This window comes from Zalophus californianus, chromosome 4, assembly GCF_009762305.2.
Source record: "Zalophus californianus isolate mZalCal1 chromosome 4, mZalCal1.pri.v2, whole genome shotgun sequence".
Taxonomy (NCBI): Eukaryota; Metazoa; Chordata; class Mammalia; order Carnivora; family Otariidae; genus Zalophus; species Zalophus californianus.
This window is the reverse complement of record NC_045598.1, coordinates 114690395-114713114: the sequence shown is the minus strand read 5'-3', so window position 1 is coordinate 114713114 and position 22720 is coordinate 114690395. Positions and strand designations below refer to the sequence as shown.

At 38.6% G+C, this 22720-nt stretch overlaps 1 pseudogene; it reads left to right on the top strand.

The window, feature by feature from the left end:
• The first annotated feature begins 11785 nt into the window (after positions 1-11785).
• LOC113917585 lies at positions 11786-11881 on the top strand (annotated as a pseudogene).
• Positions 11882-22720: the final 10839 nt, after the last annotated feature.

Genomic DNA, 22720 nt, shown 5'->3' with positions numbered 1-22720 from the left:
ATTTCCCCAATTATCCCAAATGTCTTTCCATAGGTGGCTTAAATCAAGATGCAAACAAGATCCACAGACTACATGGGGTTGATGTGTCTCCAGTCCCTTGTGATCTATAACAGTACCCTCTTCTTTCTCTAAAATCAATTGTCCTATAGCATATTGTCCTGTAGACTTTGTGGATTTGGTTGATGACATCCCAGAACATCCTTTGTATGTTTCTCTTTGTCATATTTCCTGTAAACTGGCAGTTAAATTTAGAGATTTGATTAGATTCTGGTTTAATTCTTTTGGTGCAAATACTCCATAGAGAGTGCCACATGCTGTTAATTACATCAGATAAGGAAGCACAGAAGGTCTGGCTACCCCACTCTCAGTGATGTTGTGATCGGTTAGTGAGGCTGTCAGCCTCTTACCCATCATGAAGTTCCCCATCAACACTTTATCTTTTCATTTGTAACATCTTTAGGATGTGCAGGCATCCCACTTCAAGAATATTGTCTTGCATTTCATTTAAATCTACATTTGTGTCTTTGAGCAGTGTTTTATAGTTTTAATCATACTGACTTTATACATTTTTAGTGAAACTATTCTCAGAAATTTTGTGTATTTTTTTTGCTATTGTAATGGTGTCTTCCTTTCATTGTATCATTTTTTCCAACTTTACCAAGATATTATTGACATATAACACATGTAAGTTTAAGGTGATTTGATACATGTATATAGTATGAAATAATGACCACAATAATATTAGTTAACACTTCTATCTCCTCACATAATGATCAACTTTTTTGGGAATAACATTTAAGATCTACTCTCTTAACAATTTTAAAGTATATAATACAATACTGCTAATTGTAGTTAACATGTTGTTTGTTAGAACCCTAGAGTTTTTTAATCTTTTTTTAAAGATTTATTTATTTATTTGAGAGAGGGTGCATGAGTGAGCAGTGGGGGGGGGCAGGGGCAGAGGAAGAAGAGAATCTTAAGAAGACTCTGCACTTATGCACCCCAATGTTCATAGCAGCAATGTCCGCAGTAAGCAAACTGTGGAAGGAGCCAAGATGCCCTTCAATGGATGAGTGGATAAAGAAGATGTGGTCCATATATACAATGGAATATTACTCAGCCATCACAAAGGATGAATACCCACCATTTGCATTGACATGGTTGGAACTGGAGGGGATTATGCTAAGTGAAATAAGTCAAGCAGAGAAAGTCAATTATCATACGGTTTCACTTATTTGTGGAACATAAGGAATAGCATGGAGGACATTAGGAGAAGGAAGGGAAAAATGAAGGGGGGAAATCGGAGGGGGAGATGAACCATGAGAGACTATGGACTACAGGAAACAAATTGAGGGTTTCAGAGGGGAGGGGGGTGGGGGGATGGGTTAGCCCAGTGATGGGTATTAAGAAGGGCACATAATGCATGGAGCACTGGGTGTTATATGCAAACAATGAATCATGGAACACTACATCAAAAACTAATGATGTACTGTATGGTGGCTAACATAACATAATTAAAAAAAGAGAGAGAGGAAAAAAAAAAAGAAGACTGCATTAAGCACAGAGCTGATGCAGGTCTCGACCTCATGACCCTGAGATCATGAGCTGAGCTGATACCAAGAGTCAGTCACCTAACTGAGCCACCCAGGCACCCCTAAAGCTTATTAATCTTATAGCTGGAATTTTCTACCAATTGAACAAAATTTTCTCATTTCCCCACCCCCATTTTTACTAATAGACCCAAATATCTTTTTAATCTTCTTGTAAAAATAAGAAACCAAAAGTAGATAAATTTAAACTTATGTCTAGCAATTAATGTTTCAGTATTTTGTCTTATTTGCAAATGATCTAGATTAATTAATATCTATCTTTCAAATAAGTATAATTTCAAGGTTTAAATTTACCAAAAGGATTTTGAAAACGATTTTTTAATTTTATTATGTTATGTTAATCACCATACATTACATCACTAGTTTTTTTTTTAATTTTTTTATTGTTATGTTAATCACCGTATATTACATCATTAGTTTTTGGTGCAGTGTTCCATGATTCATTGTTTGTTCATAACACCCAGTGCTCCACGCAGAACGTGCCCTCTTTAATACCTATCTCAGGCTAACCCATCCCCCCAACCCCCTCCCCTCTAGAACCCTCAGTTTGTTTCTCAGACTTTGGAAACTATTTTTAAGCAGAAAATTTCATTTACAAAATTTGTCTCATTTATATCCACTTAAAACATATGTTCTTAAAAATTATACTTGGATTGTTCATGAAAATTTCATGAGACTTTGGACAAAACTAGCCATTACATTAAGTTGTTTTCTTGTTCACAAATTTTGTAATATAGGCATGTTAAGCAAGCATCAAATATTGCAGAAGTTAAACATGTGATTATCCCCACCAACTTGTTTTTGACATATATTGAGCTATTTATTTTTATTGTACATTTTGTTCTTGGAATGGTTTTCTAATTTTATAGTCTCTAATATCTAATAGAGTTAACATAAGCTTATTTGACTAGTAAACCCAAGTAGAATATTAACCAAAGTGACGATAAAAGATTTGAAGGTAAGTAAAAGCATCATGGTTTATATTTTTTAAAAAAGCTGTAGTTCTTTCAATATTGAAGAGAATTGATTTTACTTGTTTTAAGATTTTATTTATTTATTTGTGAGAGACAGAGAGAGAGAGGCAGAGCGAGAAGCCAGCTCCCTGCAGAGCAGGGAGCCCGATACAGGATTCAATCCCAGGGTCCTGGGATCATGACCTGAGCCAAAGGCAGATGCTTAACCGACTGAGCCACCCAGGAGCCTGAGAAATGATTTTAAATATAATTCAGACAGCTCTGAAGACGTACATGTTTTAACTAACCCAACAATATTAAATTAGCCTAATTTTCCAAAGATTATCCCTGAAAAATATATAGGTTAGATTTGATATTTCTGAGATTTTTATGAATACTCAATTTATATATGTACTAATTTTTTTAGAATTTTTATTTATTCATTTGAAAGAGAGAGAGACAGAGACAGAGAGAGCATAAGCAGAGAGAGAGGCAGAGAGAGAGGGAGAAGCGGACTCCCCAATCCCAGGAGATCATGACCTGAGCCAAAGGCAAACACTTAACCATCTGAGCCTCCCAGGTACCCCTGTACTTATTTTTTTGTAAGTAAATTAACACAGAACTCTTTTACAAGTTAATTTTGATAATATCATCCAGAGGTAGAAAAATACCACTATAGATAAATATGTATATATACATACATAGGCATACATAACATACAGAGAGATGCAAATAGAGATCCTATAGTAAAATTAAACTATCAGGACTACACCAAAATAAATAAAAAGCTTTTGCAATGTGAAGGAAACTATCAATAAAATAAAAAGGCAACCTGCTGAATGGGAGAAGATATTTGTAAATGATATATCTGATAAGGGGTTAATGTCCAAGATATATAAAGAGTTTACACAACTCAACAACAACAAAAAGTAATAATGCAATAAAAATGGGTAGAGGTCCTGAATAGACATTTTTCCAAAGAAGACATACAAGTGGCCAACAGACACATGAAAAGATGCTCAATATCACCCATCATCAGGGAAACGCAAATTCAAAACAAAATGAGATATCATTATGCACTTGTCAGAATGGCTAAAATCAAAAACAAAAGAAATAACAAATGTACCAAAAACTAATGATGTAATATATGGTGATTAACATAACAATAAAAAATTAAAAAAAAAGAAATAACAAATGTTAGTGAGGATGTGGAGAAAAAGGAACCCACGTGCCACCTTGATGGGAATGCAAACTGGTGCAGCCACTGTGGAAAACAATATGGAGGTTCCTCGAAAAATTAAAATTAGAATTACCATATGCTTTAATAATTCCACTACTGGGTATTTACCTGAAGAAAACAAAAACACTAATTTGAAGAGATATATGCACCTCTATGTTTACTGCAGCATTATTTCAATAGCAAGATACGGAAGCAGCTCAAGTGTTCATTGATAGATGAATGGATAAAGAAGATGTAGTATATATACTATGGAATATTACTCAGCTATAAAAAAGAATGAAATCTTACCATTTGCAACAACACAGGTGGATCTAAAGAGTATAATGCTAAGTGAAATAAGTCAGTCAGAGAAAGACAAATACCATATGATTTCACTCATATGTGGAATTTAAGAAACAAAACAAATGAACAAAGAAAAAGAGAGACAAACCAAAAAACAGACTCTTAAATATACAGAACAAACTAGTGGTTGCCAGAGGAGAGGTAGGTGCAGGGATGGGGAAAATAAGTAAATGAGATCAAGAGTACACTTATCTTGAACATTGAGTAATATATAGAATTGTTGAATGACTATATTGTATACCTGAAATGAATGTAACACTGTATGTCAATTATATTGAATGAAAAGAACATTAGCCATGACTCAGGTAAACATAATAATACAAACTCATTGGTCTATATGAAATAGTTAGATCCTATATGTTTCTGGCAGATGGAACAAATTAAGGTTATCCACTCAGTGGCAACTAAAACTTTTTACCAGTATTTGTGGAGATTACTTTTAAGATTTCCCCTGATATGTATTCTAATGGAGACTGTGGACTAAATTTTGGGCAAGGAATCTTTTAGAAATACCAAGTGGCTGTTCTGGATGTTTTTAAAGGTCATAGTAGCTGTCTGGATGTTTTAAAAGTCATATGAGTAGGTAATATATCCAATTTGTTTCCAGATAGCACTTGAGAATTTTTTTCCAAATGTATGCCTATTCCAAATGTGATTCAAAACTAAAACCAATAAGCTTTTATATATATATATATATATAGCTTAACCATGAACACAAGAAGGTGCAAAAGAAGCAGTCCCCCATGATTTCAAGTCACTTCCAAAGATAACTAAAAGAAAAACCTAGCCAGACACTCTGAGAGCTGACAGTGGTCAGCAGGACATCAGCTGTAAGCGGGGTGAAACTCACATTTGCAGTACAAACCCCCACAAAGTCTTAGTGCCCCCAACCTCACAGCAGGTACAGGCCCAATAAGCAGACCCTCGGCGGGTAGAAAGCTAGAGGGACCCAAGCCAACTCTCAGGATATAAAACGAAGGCAGAAGGAGAATCTTATCCTGTGATTCTCCTCTTTGTGACAAATGACACATAAGACATAAAAAGGAAAACATTGCTGTCCCTGGAAGGAAAAGAATCAGTAACCGATGAGGACCCCAAACCGAGTTACCCAAGAGTAATATCCATAGAACTAGTTCCTTCAAGTGTTTTTTCCTGCTAATGTAAATTTAGACAAGGAGAAGTTCTTACTGCCCTCATGTGATTGGACTCTGAGCAGAAATCAGAGAGGCTGCCTTGGTAAGAATTTTTGCCTTTTCTGCTTTGTCAGATGTCCCGAGACTCAGCTATAGCTTCCCAAGAGAGTGGGATATCTGTGCCATCCCATCTGGGTCTCCAAAACTGCACAGGAGAGAAAAGCTTTTTCCTCTATCCTCTTAATTTCAGTAGCTAGGGTATGAAAATTAAACTGAAAAAAGCCAAATTAACAGGATAAAATGCTCATTTCACATGCGTACAAAGGCTTCACAGAAAAGAAGTGAAAACCCAGCAGAGGTTAGACCTGGGAGCTTATAAACCATTTTCATAAAGCACAATAAATTGTGGAGAAGTGTTTAGACAGAGGAAACAGGTGTTGGGCTTTGGGGCGGTCAACTGGGAAAGTAGATATATGCAGAAACTAAATGGAAGACTAGGGTAATTTCATTGAGGTTGGTTTATGCAGACTCAAGCCATGCTGTCTCCAGTGACAAGAGTAGTCTCCCACGACTAAGAGCTGTTCTCTTCCTAGCACAGAAGAAGGGAGGGGGACCACCTCACAATGGGAATTTTATGCTCTAGGCAGATTGGGGAGGATGGAGAACTCTTTTTGTGTCTGCTGCTTCTGAATTGCCATCAGCTCAAAATAATCCTTGTGCAAACTGGCATATTTGGGGGTGGCACATTCTGATCCCCTTCATGACTTATATCAGACTTACTTGCAGTGTGGTTTGTTGTAGATAAGGTGTTGGTTTCCTGGGCAGGTTGGTGCAAATGGTGAGTCAAAGTTCTATTTTTATGTATGATCTGGCCATTGTTTGTGTATTTGGTCTCTCACTCTCTTCTGCTTTGTGACAACTGAGGACTTGATAAAGACCTAAAGAAGCACTAGAAGCCTTTAAAATTGTTCGATGTGGTCTGTCCCTACAAAATAAAAGATTAAGAATATTAAGGCAATTATAAAATGAATAAATTTGTAACTACTCATATAATTAAAGAAAAATTAAATTCAAACTCTACCCAATATTTTTATTGAAGCCTGTTTGGGCTGAATTATTGGGACAATCACAATTCTGGAGATCCAAAACAACTCATAAGCCTCTTCCTCAGCATGTCAAGTACAAAGATCAAAAGACAAAGTGATATCGTTGTTGCTTCACTTGTACCATAAAATATTGTGGTATTCAGTTTTTATTGAGTGCAGCATAGTTGTGTTATGATGAGTGATAATAACATAATATCTAGAAGTTACTTTGAATTAAACAAAATAGTAAGATACTACTTCAAAACAAAGGCTGGTTATGATTTTATTCTAAAGTTTTCTTTATCATCTTTTGGAGTAAATCCATCATTTGTAAGGATAATGGAGTAGTTATGTACAGATCTCTGTGCAACAAAATACTAGTTAGCAGTACAATGCTAAGCTAAAATCTGTGTTGTATATGATTATATATTTTAAAAGCTAAGATTTTAAAAATTAGGTTAAGGATCATATTGCATATCCTGCATTCCGGTTGCTTAGGTGTTAATGTGGGATGCAGGCAAGTGTTTACATAATTTTACAGTGAACAGTTAACTAGTAGCATTGCTAACTCATTTGAGGAATGATAAACAGGTTCTTTTAGAAACTATCACTTGGAGATCTTGTGAAATGAAGAATTTCTCTCCTGTGGTTTAGTTTGTGCTTACAGTGAAGTCTGCACAGCTCTGAGAGAGATGATGGGCACCCTTGACTCTTGGCGTACCTCCAGAGACACACAAAGCAATGAAGCAATGGAGTAGCCAGCTCCTCTGCACAATTCTGGAAGCTCCACTTGCAAACCTGTATGAAAGCCACTAATTAGGGGAAAAACAGGGTCCCCAGTTTGGCAAAGATTTTAATAAAATAAGTCCTAGTTAGAGAAGGAACATTCTTTGTTTTGGAGAATTTCAATTGTGTTTACACATAAAGAAATTCTGAACCATCTCCCATTATCTGCATTCCTTAGACTGGGAAAAAGCTGTTTCCTCCCAGAGGGCATAATACACAGTCCCTGTAAATGCTGGGGCAGGCTACTGGGAAGAGGTGGGAGGCTCTGGACACAGCGCACGGGTACACACAGCCATTAATAAATGCAGTGGCTTTGCTCCTCAAAATTTATTTTTGAACGTTGGTGTATGTAGCTCATAACTGTCATGTTGCCAAGTTAGTAAGTTGGGTGCCTTCTGATCTTGTTAGTCTGGTACAATACATGCTCTGTATGTTTCCCAGGACAAAGGGAAATGTCTGGCAGTTGAGATACTTTAGACCAGCAACCAAAACAAGGGAAGAGGTGATGCTCCTGCCAAGGAGAGCAAAGGTACTCTGGCATCTCTTACTCTACATGAGGATAAGATATGTATTTAAAACACTTCCAGGGGGGCGCCTGGGTGGCTCAGTCGTTAAGCGTCTGCCTTCTGCTCAGGTCATGATCTCAGGGTCCTGGGATCGAGCCCCGCATCGGGCTCCCTGCTCAGCGGGAAGCCTGCTTCTCCCTCTCACACTCCCCCTGCTTGTGTTCCCTCTCTCACTATGTCTCTCTCTGTCAAATAAATAAATAAAATCTTAAAAAAATAAAAAATAAATAAAACACTCCCAGGGTACTTTGAGGTGCTATGAATTTGAGCTAATAGTAATAAATTCCATTGCTGTTAGCACTTACCTTTCAAAATTATTTCATATACATTGTCTTGCCAGATCTGCAACTCAGTCCTGTGAGTTACATTAGGCAAATACCACCATCTGTGCTTTAGAAATGAGGGAACCAAAGTTTAGAGCAGGCTCTAGAATTGCCTAATGGGAATTTGCCTCTAGTGGAACAAAAGTCCAACCACAGACTCATGAAACCAAACACAAAATATTTGTCTTGTTTTGTTGTATTAAATTTTAATTCCAGTATAGTTAACATACAGTGTTATATTGATTACATTTTAGTGATTCAACAATTCTGTACATCACCCAGTATTCATCCCAACAAGGGCACCCCTTACTCATTTGAGTCAAAACTGGGATCTTTTTCAATAGCCATAAAATCTCAGCTTCTTGGGACACCTGGGTGGCTCAATTGGTTGAGCATCTGACTCTCGATTTCGGCTCAGGTCATGATCTCAGGGTTGTGAGATCCAGCCCTATGTCTGGCTCTGTGCTCAGCGTGGAGTCTGCTGGAGATTCTCTCTCTCCTCTCCCTTTGCCCCTTCCCCCACTCACTCTCTCTGTCTTTCAAATAAATAAATAAAATCTTAAAAAAATCCCAGCTTCTTTTTAATCTTTAAATCTGGTATTGAAAAATAATTATAATGAAAAAGTTTAAATAGTTTAGATAAATATTTTTTAAAAACACATTTTTAAATATCTGAACCTTTTAGCCATTCTATTCAAGACTTTTGACTATAATATTTATAGAATTTTTGTAATAGAAATGCTACCAACATACCTGTTTTTTAAAAATCCACTATCACGATACAAAAATTTTTCAGACAAATTATTTAAACCAAGCCAAATTCAACTCTTTATTAGCACAAAAGAAATAGACCATTACTGTTTTGGTTATTTCTGTACAAATGACTAATTAGGGCAACTGCTTGGCCATATAATTGTTTGGGCTCAGCTGTTTCATGGCAGAAAAGAGTCAATTAACATAATTGTTCGATGCATACAAATGCATTGATGATGAATATTAAGTTTAAATATTTTTTGACAGTTCAGGGAAGCCAAAAAGACAGTTTTCTGTGAATATTATGGCATTCTCTAAAGAGGGAACTAAATCTGCGTTTCTCCTGGAGAATCTCCTATTGGAGTGATCATTTTTCTATCATGTACAGACATGATGGGGAGTGTGGAAAACCAAGACCAGTCAAATGAGAACAAATAAATCTATTCATTCAGAGCTTGCTATAAGCAAGCCACCATCACTGTCATTTGTGAGAGACTTGAAGTTAAGCAGACGTGGGAGAAGGTTTATAGAAGAAAGAGAAGGTCTTGGGTGTGCCTTGGTTGGAAGCTGTTGACCTGGGGGCACTGGAGAGTTATAGTTGAGCTAATTAGAATTGGGGATCCTATTGATTAGGGGTGTGTTGGACTTTCTCTGGTTGGTCCTAAGTTGGAAGTGAGGACAAAAATTAGGAAAGCTATCAATTATTAATCAAGTCCTGGCCCTTTGGTGCTGATATCGCAAGGGTCTGACTTCCTATAAGCTGACACAAAGATAGCAGGCTGGCTTCCTAGTCTGGTTGCTGCAGATGATGGATCAGAGCTTTATTTTTAGATACGGTCTGACCATTCATTGTCCATTTGTTTATTCACTCTCAGGGACTTGCAAACCACTTTTATAATAAAACCACTTTGGCAAAATTCACTTCTCCTCTCAGTAACTACTTGCTAATGACACAATTCCACATCACCAGTGTGGCCTTTCTCCTCCATTCCTGGCTCATGGCCAACTTCCTGACACATATTTCCACTCAGGTATCTCAATTATAACATGTTCAAAATGGAGCCCCTAAGATTCCCACAAAATCTAGTTCCTTTTGCAGTTTTCTCTAAATCAATCAAGGGCATCTTCATTAAACTTGAAGTCATTCTTGACTTTCCTCTTCTTACACTCCATCTGGAGTCCATCAGTAAATGTTGTGAACTTTACCTTCAAACATATCAGGGACCTGGACACTTCTCACACTTCAAACCCCTTGCCCCTACCTTGATGCAAGCACCATAACCTGTTAGCACTCTGGACCATTCCAAAATGATCTCCCTGTTTCTCTCCTTAACTCCTTCCTCTCTTTTCAATGTACTGTCAGAAGGATACAGTTAAAACCTAAGTCACATCTTGCCATGTCTCTGTTCAAAACTCTAATAGTTCTCTTTCAACTAAGGGTAAAATCCAAAGTACTTACTTTATCCCATAAAGTCTACCTAAGCTCTGGCTTCCCATCTATCTGCTCCAGCACACTGGTTTTCATATATTCCTCAAATACTCCCAGGGTGCTCTTGCCTCAGGACCCTTGCACTTTCTGTTTTCTCCTCCAGGAAAATTTTCCCCAGATATCTGCATGCTAAGCTCCTCATTTCCTCCCAGTCTGTCACAGCGAGCTCCTGCCCTATGCACCTTATCTAAAACTTCCACCTGCTCTTTCATCATTTTATATTCCCACTCTCTCTTCTGTTTTTTTTTCTCCTTACTGCTCATTCCTACCAACTCTCTCTATATTTTCCCTACTTACAGTATTTCTTTTCTATTCCCCCCTCACAGTGATGGCAGGCCATTTTGTTTGTTTTATTCCACTGCCAGATGCCCAGAATCTAGAACAGTTGTATAGCATTTTAGAATTTAAAAAGCATTCTCACAAAACTTCTATGATACTACTTCCATTTTACAAATCAGAAAGTTGATCTCAGCAACTGAAGAAACCAGTTCAGTCACATGGCTTGGAAGTGACAGAACTCAGGTTTCTGATGTCCATGCCCAAAGCTCTTTTGACCAACCCTTAATGTCTTTCTGAAGACCACACTTGTTTCCATTATTAGTCTCATGTTTTTTTTCCCACACAACTTCTAACTCAGACTATTGACGATGATGGTCTCCTTAGTGGTCTTCCACATCCAGTCTCTCTCTTTTCTATTCCATCTTTCCCTGCTCAAAAACCTTTATTGGAATGCCCATTCTCATTCTATCTGGCATTCAAAATCCACCAAAGCCCAGATGTAATCTATCTTTCCAGTCTTTTTTTTAAGCTACATACCCAGGTGGTTACACATTCAGCCAGACCCAGCTTTTGCAATTCCATAGCTAAGAGAGGCACTTTCATGCCTCCTTGTCTTTCTTTTTTTTAAAGATTTTATTTATTTTAGAGAGAGCACAAGCAGGGGAGGGGAAGAGGGAGAAGCAAACTCCCTGCTGAGCATGGAGCCCCATGTGGGGCTCGATCCAGGACCCTGGGATCATGACCTGAGCCAAAGACAGATGCTTAACAGACTGAGCCACCCAGGCACCACCCTCCTTGCCTTTCTTTAGTCCCTTTGTCTAGAATCACCTTCCCTCTCCTCCCATAATCCACTAAGATCCTTTCTGGAAGCTTTCTGTCAACCTTTCATCAGAATTAACATCTGGTTGTATGAGGGCACATCATACCTTCTTTGTTGTAGAGTGGGTCTTGTGTTTATTCTTTAGTGGATGTCCACATCCTTGATCTTCTCTCACTCCTTCACCTGTCACACAACATTGCACATAAAAGTGCTCAGCAAATATTCATTGAATTAAAGTGAATAATGTTCATAATAGGAAAAGTAGATTCACAAGTTTCTCATCAGCAGGAAAGAAAAGCTTAGGCAAATCAGGGAAAGCAAATCTGAGAGACCTGTAATCCGCCTGGAACTCTCCTCTGTGTACATGCTCTGTGTATTTTCCCTTATATTTAAAATGATAACATAGGGGCCCAGTGTGCCATGGCTGCAAACAGTAGCCTCCTTGGTAGTGTATGCAGCCTGTTGATTGTATGGGTTGCCCTAAGGGACCTTGGAGACAGCCCTTTCCAGTGGATATTGAGGTCTGACCTCATGCCATCTCCAATCTAGGCTGCAGACAGGTATGCAGGGCGCCTTTGGAAAGCCCCAGGGCACAGTAGCCAGGATTGGCCAAGTCATCATGTCCATCCATACCAAGCTGCAGAATAAGGAACATGTGATTAAGGCCCTACGCAGGGCCAAGTTCAAGTTCCCTGGCTGCCAGAAGATCCACATCTCCAAGAAGTGGGGCTTTACTAAGTTTAATGCGGATGAATTTGAAGACATGGTGACTGAAAAGCGCCTTATCCCAGATGGCTGTGGGGTCAAATACATCCCTAATTGTGGCCCCTTGGACAAATGGAGGGCTCTGCACTCATGAGAACCTCGACACTGTCCCCTCCCTATTCATGCCCACCAATAAAACCCACTTCCTGTCAAAAAAAAATAAAAAATAAAATAAAATGAGAACAATTATGCCCCGTGCAGTCTGTCTTGTTGTTGGCTGGTGACAATGATGGGTTGTCAGGTAATATAAGATTCTTAAGGGAAAGAGCTAATTATACCCCAGAAGGGGTCATTTTATTCTTGAAGTTTTTCTATCCCTGCTCTTCTCTCCTCCCTGAAATAGCAAAGGGCAGAATGCCTAGCATAATGCCTGCCCAAGAGGGATCACTCAACCAACAGCCATTCCCTTCTCTTTTTCTATTTATTCTTGCTCCTTCCCACATTTCTTTTTCTTTGAGATTATTTTTCTCCTTACTTCTTAAGACAAAACTCAACATAATTAGCCAGATGTATATTTCTTTAAATGTTGACCTTATTTTCCACCCTTATAAAAGCTAAGGTCTATGTTAGTCATGGGAAATAGTAACCTTATATTTATACAAGAAGAAATGTTTACAATAACTTACCTACACTTTGATATTTTAATGATGCATTCTATGCCAACCAAATACAAGTTTTAATAACTATGAGGTATTTTTCTTTCAAGTGACATGTCACTTACCTTTTTCATAACAAGCCATGGGAAACTAATTAATCACAAGTAGGAGATTCAAACTTACACCCATGTTGTCAGTCAAGTATGTGTTAGACTGTGTTAGTCTGACTAAGGACTGAATTTCTAGGTCCAGAGGTGAGCTCTACATGAGCTATTTTTTTCTCTAAATGAGTGAGGCTTTGCATTGAGATATGGTATGATTAAATACTACTAACAAGCTTTAATACCACCTCTTGTCCTATTCCTGGAGGGGTTAATGGTTATAAATCCTCACTATTCCACTATTCCAAACAGACAGGCACTGGTGGTAGGGAATGGAAGTGATTGTCCTGGAAGTTTGTGGGTCTCCAAAGAAACCCAACTTCTATCAGCTAGTCAAAAGGAAGGTCTCTCCAGAGATCAGCAGCACCAGCACTGGCTTGAGTGTACTTCACTGCCTCAGGCGTGGCCACTGCGCTCTCTGGATCCCAGGGGTACGAACACCTCTCCAATCTTTTATGAATAGATAGCTAAAACCAACCACATTCTTATTTTCAAACATTTCAAATCTAAGTGCCTACATTATGGTTATGTGTTATAACCAAGTTGCATCAGGCTGCTTTATATTTATGGCTTTTGAGTTTGAAATAATTTAAGGGACACTCTGGCGATGGAAGAATAAGTCTCATTTCCAGATAAAACACATTCTGAGAGCCCGTAGTCCAAGAGAGGTTGTCCTTGGACTCCTATCAGCAGCAAGGCCTCTGAGTAGTCAGAACACGATGGGGAGAGGCTTTGTGGAGCCCACAGCCTCACATCCTATTAAGGGGTTCAGAAAATGCTACTCAGTATGTCACTTTAGCATAAGGACTATTTTGAGCTGAAGGCAATTAAAAAATGGCAGACACAGGAGTGGCTCCTGGCCCTCCTCCTTTCTGCCTAAAAGCAGGGCATAAATCTCCCTTTGTGTGAAGGTGTACCCCTCCCCTCTCCCATACCAGGAGGAAGAGAACAACCCTTATCACAGGAAATGGAAAGCAAGCACCAGCTTGAATCTGCATAAGCAAAACTTACTGAAATAATCTTTATTTTCCATTAGTTTCTCTCCATATATTTACCTCCCCACAATTTATCACCCCCAGAAGTCCAAATCCCCTTTCCTTTGTCTTGACACTTCTCCACAATTTATCAGCTTTTGGAAAAATGGTACAGGAGCTCTCAAGTCTCACCACTTCTTTTGGATTTGCATCTCTTCTATGTAAATCTCTTGTGTGCATATGAAATAAACCTTTTCTCCTGTCAATCTGCCTTTTTTTTTTCAGTTTAATTTGAAAGCTCTGACTACTAAGCTTAAGAGGGTAGAGGAGAAATTTTTTTCCTCCTTTACAAGAGGAAGGGAAGGAGAGAGACAGAGAAGAAAGGAGGGAAGAAGGAAAAGTTTCCAATGAAATAAATTTTAATTTTCCCCTCATAATAAAAAAAGGAAATAGCTTTCTATATAGAGACAGACAAACAAGAGAAAATGTTTTAAACAGAATGAGCTAAAATGATCCTTACAAGAAAGAGCCTCATATAGAGTAGACTATACCTGTACAGTTATCCCCAGCTTCCAAGCAGCTCATATTCCCAAAGGTTGTTTTTACTTAGCTTACCTGGAATTGTAAATGCATTTTGCCCAGAGAAACAATGTTATAAATGGGACTTGGATCTGCAGGTTGGCTGTGGAAAATGTAACTTCCTCTAAGAATTAGAATATTTCAGTTCTCTATGTCAACACTGGTAGGTTACTTGTCTGGGAACTCTCTATATTTCCTCAATAGGGAACAAAGAGCAATACCACCCCAAATTCCCAAGGAGGAGGGTAAAAATTTCAGGCTCAGATTCACCTACTACTCAAGAATAATTCAAGGGTAGTGTTGTCAGTCAGGAATTGCCTGATCTTCACATCAAAAGAAGAGAAAGCCTAGATAGTGAAGAAAGAGAGCTTACCATAAAATAACCATACACTGTCCAAATTGTGCATGCAGGTGATGAATGCAGCTCAGCACCACCTCTCCTAATGACATGTTTTCATGCGCTTTCCCAGCTATTACTTAATTTTCCCCCCATAAAATCCCATTAAGGATGGTAGCAGGACAGTAAGAAGGTATTAAAAGTTGCATTAGGAAATTTTTGGTGGCAATAGATATGTTCATTATCTTGATCGTGGTGATAATTTCAGCTTTATACAATTAGTAGAAAATGGGAAATACTTTACACATGTGTCAAAGATGATCACGTTGAACACTTTAAATATATACAGTTGATTGTACAACATACATCAATTAAAATTTTTAAAAAGTGTATTGACCTGGGAGGTGCCTGGGTGGCTCAGTCATTAAGCATCTGCCTTCGGCTCAGGTCATGATCCCAGGGTCCTGGGATCGAGCCCCATATCGGGCTCCCTGCTCGGTGGGAAGCCTGCTTCTCCCTCTCCCACTCCCTCTGCTTATGTTCCCTCTTTTGCTGTGTCTTTCTCTGTCAAATAAATAAAATCTTTGAAAAAAAATGTATTGACCTGGGGCACCTGGATGGGTCAGTTGGTTGATGGTTGGACTAATCATATCAGCTGGGGTCATGATCTGGGACACCAAGTCCCACGTGGTGCTCTGCCCTTGGTGCAAAGTCTGCTTGAGATTCCACTTGAGACTCCCTCTGCCCTGCCCCCTGTTCACATGTTCTCTCTCTCTCAAATAATAAATAAAATGTTTAAAGAAAAATGTATTGACCAATATACCTCAATTAAGCTTTAAAAAAATGTATTAACCACCCCCCAAAAAAACTCCCATTGAGGCAGATAAAAATACTTATCTACCCTACCTTGTGCTATGTTACCACCATGGGCTACTACATAGCATGAGCCTCAATCCGTGGGTTTTCTTGCTTAATTCACAGTGATGGCTCACAACAGTAATAAAAACTCTGACCCATAGGCATAAATATTTTTTTAAAAATATTCAACAAATAAAACTTTATAAATGAAATTAAAATATTAACTATTATGAAGAAAAAATCTGAACAATTCATGAGATACATTATGTCCTTGACTAGGTTTAGTTTAACCTATTAAATCAGTGAATTCACATTGAAATTCTGTAGAACTTGACAGATTCTAAAACTGTATGGAAAATTACATTTTAAGAATATTTAACATAATTGAAAAGAAGAAAAAAATTTGAAAATGTCCTTCTTGACATTAAGAATTATTTTTTAAAAAGTCATGGAATCACTACATTGTACACCTGAAATTAATATAACACCTATGTTAACTACACAGGAATTAATTTTTTTTAAAAATCATAAAAATAGTAAAACAGCATAATAAAGGCACAGGTAGAGACAAAAATATCAATAAAATAAAATGGAAAATTCACCATATGTACTGCCAATAATATATGGATAGAAGATAAATAAAACTAGAAGAGTAGAAGGACTCACATCAAATTCATGTAAATGAATTGGAATGGCTTTGGAATTATAAAGCTAATTTCAAGTTCATTAATAATTTTTATTTTTCTTTAAGAAGTTAAAGAATTTGACAAAATGTTGATATGTATTAATTGTCTGTGTTGAGCAAATTGATGTTTTTAGAATAGACTTCAGAGAATTTAAAAATACTTTCCAACAACAACAACAACAACAAGCCACACCACAGTAGTGAAAAGGAGATTGCATCAAGTAAATTTTAGGTAGTTTTAATAGCCTCAGAAAAGGGAGAGATTGAGTTTCCTTCTTAAAGCAGCATGAGTAAAAGGAAACTCTCAAGAACTAGGAAAGTTAGGGGTAAAGAAATAAAAAATAGAAAATGCTAAAATAAATCATCAATATACTGGCAAGATATCTGGATGGAAGGAAGGTAAACTAGAAAAGAAAAAGTGCCTCCAGGAAAATGAGAAACTGTAATCCCTGTGACTCAGACTATTTTGATGTCAAGCAGACAAATGATCCTTGTCGACTAGGGCTGCAATAGGTGTTTTTAATGATCATCACACCATCCACTAATCTGCCTTTAGATCATAAGGACTGACAGCTCCCACACTCCAAGTAATCCCTGCCATGCTGTGATCCAGGATATGTGCCTCAATGGGGTAAAGGCTTGAAGGTCTATTTGGAAGAAAAATATTTTCCTTGATAAGGAGATGGACTGGCTGACCTTGCAGTGAATTTCCATCCCCTTCTCAAAACTCACATGCATAAGAATTCATAAAACAATCCCACTCTGACACACACTGGGAATGGATTAATCAATACACCACCTCAGTCAACCTTTGTTACTTGCACTTAATTTTTTTTTCAATTTATTTTGTTGCTAAAAGGTAATGTTGAACCCTTAAAGTATTAATTTGAATGATTGAAAGGTTTTTCTAAATTTAAAGTGAACTTTAAGAAATGTGCTCTATCACAAAAGAGATTACTTTAGGAAATCATTTAAGTAGGAAAATGAGCATAACACATAAATGTTTCAAATGTTACAAGTCCTAACATATTAAATAAACAGAGAAGGTAGAACAAGAATGTTTTAATGAGAGTTGCTACTTGATTTTCTAGATTGAGAAGTTGACCGTATGAGACTCAGATGGGGAAAAGAGATAAGATGGAGATATCATTACCTCGATACTGCAGTCACCAATGAGAGGTGATGATTGTTTTGATCAGGATGGTAGCAGTGGAGGGAGGAGAGTATGACAGATCCTTGGTATATTTTGAAGTTAGAAGTGACAAAACTGGATGTGAGATACTAGGAAAAAACAAACAAACCAGGAAGTCAAGGATAACACCAAGGTTTTTGGTCTGAGCAGCTGGGAAGATGGAGTCACCACTTACCAAGATGAGAAAGATTGAAAAAGGAGTATGTTTGAAGGAAATCACACCAAAGTTGAGAGGCATGTAAGACATCTGATGTCTGAAATGTCAAGTAAGCTGGTGTGTATCTAGGTCTGGAATTCTAAGGGGAGTCAGAAGTGGAATACACATTTGGAAATTGTGAGCATGTGTTTAAATGTAGATGGCATTTAAAACCATGAGACTGATTGGAGCGCCTGGATGGCTCAGTCGGTTGAGCGTCTGACTCTTGGTTTCAGCTCAGGTCATGATCTCGGGGTCATGGGATTGAGTCCTGCATAAGACTCTGTGCTCAGTGGGGAATCTGCTCCGAGATTCTCTCTCTCTCCCTCCCTCTGCCTCTCCCTCTCTCTCAAATAAATAAGTTTAAAAACAAACAAACAGACAAAACAATGAGACTGATTGAGGTTATCTAAAAGTAAGTGTAGCCTGAGAAAAGATGAGATCTGAGAACAGAATTCTGGAGCACTCTGATGTTTTCTGATTGTTAGCAGTCAGTATGGTGGAAGATTGCCATGAGAAAGTAGAATCCTTGAGCCAAGTGAAGAGTGTTTCAAAAAGGACTGACCAACCGTGCCAAATGCTGCTGATAGGCCAAGTAAGATGGGAATGGAGAATTAGTCACTGGATTTAGCCACATGGAGTCATTACTGACTTTAGCAAGTTATTTTGTTGCAGATTTAGGGGGAAAATCCTTGTTTGTGTTGGTCAAAAAGGGAATAAGAGATTTCTCTTTCTGACAAAGACCCTACTCCTACCTGTTCCTCCCTCTCACAACTAAAAACACCCTAGATATAACAAACAACAAGCATAGGAAAACTGAAAGGTAGAAAGAAGGATGGTAGCCTAGAGACCTTGAAACTTGAGGAGCAAAATGGCAGCAGGTCCCCTGGATCTTCTTATCATTTCACATACATCCCAGACTGGGTGCTCCAGAGCCTCCTATCCAGAACTGTCGATGGCACAGATAAAGAGAGCTCTGAGAATAGCCTGTTTCTCTGGCCAAAGGACTGGTATGGCTTAACAACAGAAAATCTTGTTAGCAATCCTCACCCTACTTTGGTCAACACCAACAGAAAAACTGTACCCCTTCTTTACTCCTCCACCCCTGTGGTTTTAACAGGACTGGGCAAGGGGCTGATTTCTCACCCAACCCTCCTGCCCCATGGAAGCAGATGGCAGTACTCTGATCCCTTGCCTAGTGGTGCCTTTGGAGTCAAGAGGGTAGTTAATCTTCCGTCCTCTGCCTGGCAGAAATAAGTAGCACCCAGATTCCTCCTCAGTGGAATTGAGGAACATAGGCTGAGATTCCACCAAAGGGATAGTATCAGGAGGTACAGCAGCAAGCTAAGCCTCCAGCCACAATGAGATTCTAAAAAGCTGGTAAAGAAGTGGGTCTAGTCACCACTGGGCTACTTCTTTTCCATGGTGTGTCAGCAGGGTTCATTTGGGAGCTGTCTCCAATCTGGCAGCAGTGACACTGAACAAGGTGGTACTAAGCAGGGCTAGTGGGTACTCTGCTTCCCCTATTCTGCCTTTCTAAGATTGGACGACAGGAAGCTGAGCCTCTACCCCACCCAGCATCAATAAGACTGAACGAAATGATACAAGATAGGGTTATTCAGTACTCAGATTCCCCCCTGCTGTGTGAGCAGGGCAGCTGAGCCTCAACCTCCACCTGTGATCAACTAGGCTGGATGAGGTAGTGGAGGGCAGATTACCATTCCTCCCCACTTCTCTCCAGATGTCCCCTGGTGAATCTCCTAACCAAGTGGTAGGATTCAACTCTTCCTTGCCCCCATTCTGGTGGCAGGAGGGCACAGAATGAAGACAAACTTACACCTCCATTCAGAGGCAATGAAGTGGTGCAGTTTTGTGTCCTACTTTCAGCAGGACCAAATGAGAAGGTGAAATTTTACCCCAACTATTTGCAACAAGTATTTCACTTTTGTCAGAATGGTGTCAGCAAGGCCCAGCAGGAAGCTAAACATACACCCTCACTGGACCCTTGTGCTACACATCAACAGGAATGCCTCCTTAAAAAAATAAAGAGATTAAATAGGATTCAGAGTCTCATAATATAATATTCAAGATATCCAGGATACAATTAAAATCAGTTACCATGCCAAGAACCAGGAAAATCATGACATAAACAGGAAAAGAAAATCAACAAATAGCAACACCAAGATGAATCAGATATTACAATCATTCAGTAAAGAACAGATATGAAAGACCATTCATAAAACTGTATCGACAAGCAATTACAAATTCTCTTAAAATAAATTTTAAAAAATGCAAAATCCCAGCAAAGCAACAGAAGTGATAAAGCAAAACAAACAAACAAACAAACAAAAAAACCCACGATATATATACACAATGGAATATTATGCAGCCATAAAAAGGAATGAGATCTTGCCATTTGCAACGACATGGATGGAACTGGAGGGTGTTATGCTGAGTGAAATAAGTCAATCAGAGAAAGACATGTATCATATGACCTCACTGATATGAGGAACTCTTAATCTCAGGAAATAAACTGAGGGTTGCTGGAATGGTGGGGGGTGGGAGGGATTGGGTGGCTGGGTGATACACATTGGGGAGGGTATGTGCTATGGTGAGCGTTGTGAATTGTACAAGACTGATGAATCACAGATCTGTACTTCTGAAACAAATAATGCAATATATGTTAAGAAAAAAAAAAGAAGAAGATAGCAGAAGGGGAAGAATGAAGGGGAGTAAGTCAGAGGGGGAGACGAACCATTAGAGACGATGGACTCTGAAAAACAAACTGAGGGTTCTAGAGGGGAGGGGGTGGGGGGATGGGTTAGCCTGGTGATGGGTATTAAAGAGGGCACGTTCTGCGTGGAGCACTGGGTGTTATGCACAAACAATGAATCATGGAACACTACATCAAAAACTAATGATGTAATGTATGGTGATTAACATAACAATAAAAATTATAAAAAAAAAACACAAGGAAACTACAGAACTGAAAAATCTAATCACCGAGATGGAAAAAAATACTCAGTGGATGGACTAAATAGCAAAATGGAGGAGGCAGAAGATAGAGTCAGTGCACTTAGATGATAAAACTCACTTGATCTGAACAGCAGACAGAATTTAGTCAATCCAAACAACAGAGATTTTTTTTTCAGTGAATGGAGACTCAGGGATTTGGGGACACTAACGAAAGAGCTAACATTAATTTCGGTAGAGTCCCAGAGGACAGGAGAGAATGGGAATGGAAAACTATTTAAAAAAGGAATGACAAAAAAAAAAAAAAGGAATGGCAAAACTTCTCAAATCTGGCAAAATAAACCTCCAGATTCAAGAAACTGAATAAACCACACATAAGATAGGATAAAATCAAAGAAATCTATATCAAGACAGATCATAATGAAACTTCTTAAAAGTAAAGACACAGATAAAATCTTAAAAGCAGATAGAGAGAAATGACCTATTGCATATTGGGAAACACCACTTTGAAGAACATCCTATTTCTTACCTGAAACTGCGGATGCCAGAAGGAAATGACACAATATTTTTCAAGTACCAAAAGAAGAAAAAATCAACCATAAATTCTATATCCATTGAAAGGACCCTTTGATATTGACAGGAAATAAAAAACATTTCGAATAGAAGAAAACTAAGAAGATTTGTGTCATAAACCTATCCTTAAAGAATTGTTAAAGGAAGTTCACACTAAACAAAGTAGAAATGTTAACAGCAGTCTTGGTACTTCAAGGGAGAGAAAGAACATAAAAAAAAAAAGGGAAAATATATAATAGATTATCCAATATACAATAAAATATATTATCATATTGCAATATGTAAGTGTATTGAATCAGACCACAGAGCTTAAATGTATGCAATGTTATATGTCAATTATATCTCAATAAAACTGAGGTGGGGGAAGATAGGAGTCTTGAAGAGAGTGATAGTGCAGGCACTGGCATCTTTCAGTAATGTGGCCAGTACAATGGGGCTGGGGATGACCACATTAAGAAGATCTGATGAGTAATATGGACCAAGAGCATAAGCTTCAAGTTGAGGCTTTTTAGGAGAGGGGGAGGGAGAGCCACCTGGATGTGGCAACAAGGAGCAGGGAAGACCTCTTTCCAAACCTACTACTGCAGAGGTGAATGAATTAAACATAGATATTGAATGAGAGAGCTACAAGGAAACAGGTATTCTCGGGTCATGTCTAAAAGGAAGAGGCCCACAGGGGGTTTGTAAGGAAGTTGCCTGTGGGTTCACATGAGCTAGCTGCAGAGGCTTTAAGGGATGTGTTTCAAGGGTGGAAAAGGGGTAAGAGATAGGAAAAAGAGGTAAACTCTGGAATGGTGTTCTGGGAACCTGGGGATTATTTTGGCAACTGATATAAATAGAAACAAAGAGCCTTGTACTATTCTGTTTGAAGTTCCGGCACATTGAAGTGCTGAGGTTGTGAGTACTAGGGAGGAAAGGACAAAGGAGAAAGGAGTTGCCAGGACCACACAGCTTTCCGGAGGCAGGGCACTTAACTCCTGCCTACGGTAGTGTGGAGACAGGGAGAAGTGAGGTTCCAGGAACATAGGAGTTCGGGGACCGTTCTCAACTTTGCTGATGTCAGTGTGGAAGCTGAAGAAGTGAAATATCCCCATATATCTCAACGAGCCAACTTTGGATCTGAAGATGAGCAACTAAATATCTCAGATCTGGGGTTCTACCCCAAACTCTGTTTGCTAGGTTTCTGCCCTCCCCTCAGTGTGCTAGAGAATACATGTGGTAAAGGAAAGGTCATCAAGTCATTCAACACACTCTTGATTGTAGTAGCAATAGGCTAGATGTTAGGGATGTGAGATGGCAGATAATGCCATAGGGTGAACCAGGGGAAAAAAAAAGAAAGAGCAGTTAAAAAGGGGGGTGGGGGTGAGGTAGGTTAAGGATTAGGAAAGTCTTTTAAGCTTTATACTTCAGCCAAAGAGCATTGGGAAACCACTGAAAGGTTATTATAGGCAG